A 5,167-nucleotide genomic window follows, 5' to 3' on the forward strand; every position below is an offset into this window, starting at 1 on the left:
CATAAGAAAAAGAAGAAGGATGGTACAAGAGAACACTGGGTGGAGACGCGTGGGTTAGACACATATGTAAAATACTAACTTCATAATTATTTATGATTTATTAATATTAGTTTCTTTACATAATAGTTATGTTTTCATTTCAGGAAGATTATCATAAAAGGGTGGACGAATGACAACAAACTCAGCCTCCTTCAACTCAATCAATACTTGATGATATAGCTTTATTGTGGACAGAGGCAGCGGGTGGAGTAAACAAGCAGAATCTACGGACTTGGAGTACGTCGACGACCTACAGGTCATCCAAACCCGCTCTTAGCCAATTCTTCTTATTCTCAAAATCAAGAACATATGGAAGATATGAGAAAGAAAATTCGTGATTTGAAACAACAATTGGACTCCCAATTCGGAGCATTTGTTAAGATGCAAAATTCATGAGAAAACATGGGCATGATCTATCTGATGGTGAGGATGAATAAACTGAATCTAATGTATAGTAGTTTAGGTGTGATATTTTGGTTGATTGATAAACTTGATTGTGAGAAACAACTTTATGTTTTGTTTTTAAAATTAAATGTGGGCTACTATGTGGATGTTTTTATGCCCAAAGTAGTTAGGTTTAATAGTTGGTATTGTTGGTTTAAGTTGTGTTAATGATTGATATTATTGGTTTAGATTGTGTTAATGGTTGGTATTGTTGGTTTAGAATGTGTTAATGGTTGGTATTGTTGGTGTTATTGTATTGTAATAGTTTACTGGTGGTGTTGCTTAAAATTGGGCAGAATTCTGCCAAGTTTTACAGAAAAATTTGACTGATTTCCTACGGAAACAGTCAGACAGCAACCCAATGTTTTTTAAAATAATTAATATTTAACCGTTTTCGATGGATTCCGTCGGAAATTAAATAAAATTTATTTTTTAATTATTAATTTCCGACCGATTCAGTCGGAAATTATATATTTTTATTATTTAATTTTAAATAAATAATTATTTTTATTTATATTATTACGACTGATTCGGTCGGTAAATTCTGACCACTTTGGTCGGAAATTTGAGAATATTTGGTCGTTTGGCCTTTTGAACGTTCCGACAACTTTGGTCGGAAATCACCGACAGATTCGGTCGGAAATTGATTTCCGAACAACTATTTTCCGACCGACCAATTTCGGTCGGAAAGTAGTCAAAAATTCGTGATTTCCGACCGTTTTGACGGTCGGAATTTTGCCATTTTCCAGTAGTGTAAAAACGAAATGGTCATATTTGTTCTTCTGCTTTTATATACTATTTAAATTGCGCATCGTTTGAGTCAGAAGCGGATCTAAGATTTTATGTGATAGGGGCACTATTTTTTTTCCATCAATGCCCCTTAAAATCTTTTAGTATTTAAAGTGCCAAGTTATGAAGGGGAGCTTTGGCGTAACTGATAAAGTTGTTGCCATGTGACCAGGAGATCACGAGTTCAAGCCGTAGAAACAGACTCTTGCAGAAATACAGGGTAAGACTGCATACAATAGACTCTTGTGGTCAAGCTCTTCCGCGGACCCTGCGCATAACGATAGCTTAGTGCATCGAGCTGCCCTTTTAGAGTGCTAAGTTATATGTAATATATCGTTTTTTAAAGTATACACATACATATATAAATATTTTACGAAATTTACGGAGTCCAGTGACCCCTCAATAGTATACGTAGGTCTGCCTCTGGTTTGAGTATTAGAATTGTATACCTATAGTTCCACTTCTGAACCAAAATGTCTCTTATCCATTAAGAGACCCGGATGAAACACTAAAATAAATTACGTGGAGGGCAATACACATTTTAACAAAAAGAAAAAAAAGATTTATTGTTTAGTTAAGCAACTCCTGTTTAGCAAAGGGAATGTCACGACCTGAAGTTCCCATCGTCCGGATCGTGAATACGCCTAACATTTTCCTTGCTAGGCAAGCCAACGTTATAATATTTTGTCCATTTTTAACAGTTTAAAATTACTTAATGAGAAAGAGCTGAAGTTACTGCAATAATCCAAACTAATAATGCGGAAGCTAAAATAGCCAAACGTATGATACAACCTTGGACCCGACGTCACAAGTGCACGGGCTACTAGAATAGTACAAATAAGGGTCTGAAATAATATAAAGCTATCTGAAAGGAAAGTACACAGCTAAATAAAAAGGGAAGGGGACTCTAGGAGCTGCGGGCGCTGAGCAGCTGTACCTCAAGTCTCCACAAGTTGTCCAATCCGAGCACGGACCGACTCTAAAATCTGCACAAAAAGTGCAGAGTGTAGTATGAGTACAACCGACCCCTTGTACTCTATAAGTGCCGAGCCTAACCTCAACGAAGTAGTGACGAGACTAGGGCATGTCACTCACACTACAACCTGCAAACAATATATAATAAAGACAGAAAAGGAAATACGGAATGAAATAAGACAACCAATTGAAGATAGTAGCTACAACCTCAAGAAATAAGCCAGTTATGTTCAGAATTACCAATCCTTAGAGTTTCCAATGAAAATACCGAAAACTAACACAGCTCAGAGAAATAGAAATACATAGGTTGTTGCGGCGTGCAACCCGATCCCACCGTTCAATACAATCCTCCCTTATTCCACCGTAACAATATCAACAATCAAAATAAATAAATGTTGTGGCGCGCAACCCGATCCCACCATATAACGATATCAATAGCACATTTTCACCCTTATTTCACTGTATCAATCCACCCTTATTTCACATGTTGCGGCGTTCAACCCGATCCCACCGTATCTGTATAATTTTACCCTTATTCCACTATATCAATCCACCCTTACTTCACCTGTAGCGGTGTGCAACCCGATCCTACCGTATCAGTATAGTTTCACCCTTATTCCACCATATCAATCCACCCTTATTTCACCTTTTGCGGCGTGCAACCCGATCCCATCATATCAATACCAAATACTCAATGAGCACAGTCAAATCAATAATTCAAATCATAAGAACCACCATAACTGATGAATATAAAGCTGAAACAGAAAGTAAACCTTACACCAACTTAGAAATCTACGTATGAAATACTACATGGCGAGACAGTCCAACAAATGATAATTGGAAGGTGCAAATACGTCAATAGGGAAAATAGCAGCAATTCATGAAACATGAAGCGGTCTTAACATTTAAACATGAGAAACAATGATTGACAAGTAGCAATTAAAGCATGGAAGGCATTTAGGGCATATAACAATTAAGGCAGGGAAGGGGAAAATTAAGGAAAAATAGGAAATTCAGGAAAATCAGTAATTCGACGACGTATAAGCACTCGTCACCTGGAATATACTCCACAACACATGAAATTCACATAGCACATAGTGCGAGAGTTCCTAATTCCCTCAAATCAAAGTTAACCACGACACTTACCTCGCTCCAAAGATCAACTCAAAGCTCAACCACAACCTTGCCTTTCAAACAAGCCTCCGAACCAACAAAATCTAGCAAATTACCAACCAAACGATTCAAATTAAGCCTTAGAAACTACCCACGATTGCAAAAGATACAATTTAGGTTATTATTGTAAAAGTCAACTCCCAGGCCCGCTTGGTCCATACCCAAAATTCGGATAAAATCCGATTACCCATTCACCCCGAGCCTGGTTATGTAATTTATTTTGAAATCATTTGAGGTCTAAATCCCAATTTTACAAAAATCCCTAGTTCTACCCAAACCCCCAATTTCCACCATGAAAACACTAGATTTTAGGTTGAAATCTTATGAAATGTAATGAAAGATTGAAAGAAAATAGGTTAGAATCACTTACATTGATTGGGGAAGAAGGGCTCTTGGGAAAATCGCCTCTAGGGTTCTCTAGATTTGAAATTTTGAAGAAATGAAAGAAATCTCGTCTAACTTAACTTTTACACAGTTGTAGATGTCGCAATTGCGAGAAAAAGGTCGCAATTATAAACTCCTCTCAGAATCCCAGTAATCACATTTGCGATAAAATGGTCGCAAATGCAAACCCTGATGCCTTCGCAAATGCGGACCTTTCTTCGCAAATGCGAAGATCATCACAAAAGGTGCTGAGTCGCAAATGCGACTCTGCCTTCGCAAAAGCAGAAATGGCAAGTTCGCAAATACGAACTTTTACCTCACAAATGTGAGTACCCCTTTGCCTCGCCCAGGCTCACAGATAGGATAGTTTCTTTGCAAATGTGAGGCTCGCAAATGCGAGCCATTTGCGAGATCTGCAGCACACACCAGAAACTAAATACATCAGCTATGTTTTAGTCCAAACTCACTCTGTAGCCTATCCGAAACTCACCCGAGCCCTCGGGGCTCCAAACTAAACATGCACACAAGTCCAAAAGCATCATACAAACTTGCTTGCATAATCAAATTACCAAAATAACACCTAGAACTATGAATCAGACACCAAAATCTAATAAATTTTCAAGAAAACTTTAGAATTGCTATTTTAACACCCGGACGTCCGAATCACGTTAAACCAACTTCGTTTCTCACCAAATTTGACAGACAAGTCATAAATACAGTAATGGACCTATACCAGGTTTCATAACCAAAATAAGGACCCGATATCAATAAAGTCAAACATTGGTCAAACTTTTAGATTCATTAAGCCTTCAAACTTCAATTTTTCAAAAAAATACGATAACTCGAGTTAGGAACCTCGAAATTCAATTTCGGGCATATACCCAAGTCTCAAATCATGATACGGATCCATCGAGATTGTCAAAATACGGATTCAGGTTTGTTTGCTCCAAACGTTGACCGGAGTCAACTCAAATAGATTTTTTAAAGGTAGAATTTTATATTTTATCAGTTTTTAACATAAAAGCTTTCCAAAAAAATACCCGGACTGTGAACGCTAATTGAGAAAGGTTAAACTGAGATATTTGCGGCTTCGAAGCACATAATTAAGTTCTAAAGCTCTAAATGAGTTATCGGGTCATCACAAGGAAAAAGGAAAAAATAAAATAAAATGAAGAATCAAATTGTCTTCACTCTTATTCTTTTAGTAACTTGTTACCTCGACAAAAAGGAAGGAAAAAATGAATGAAAAAAGAAGAAGAAAGAAGACATTAATTAATTGACGGGTTTCCATAGGGAGCGGTCGATGCATCTTTTACCCGAGAAGATCGGGCTCGAATCCACAGGGAGCTAATATAATGTTTGG

Source organism: Nicotiana sylvestris, chromosome 8 (genome assembly GCF_000393655.2).
Source record: "Nicotiana sylvestris chromosome 8, ASM39365v2, whole genome shotgun sequence".
NCBI lineage: Eukaryota > Viridiplantae > Streptophyta > Magnoliopsida > Solanales > Solanaceae > Nicotiana > Nicotiana sylvestris.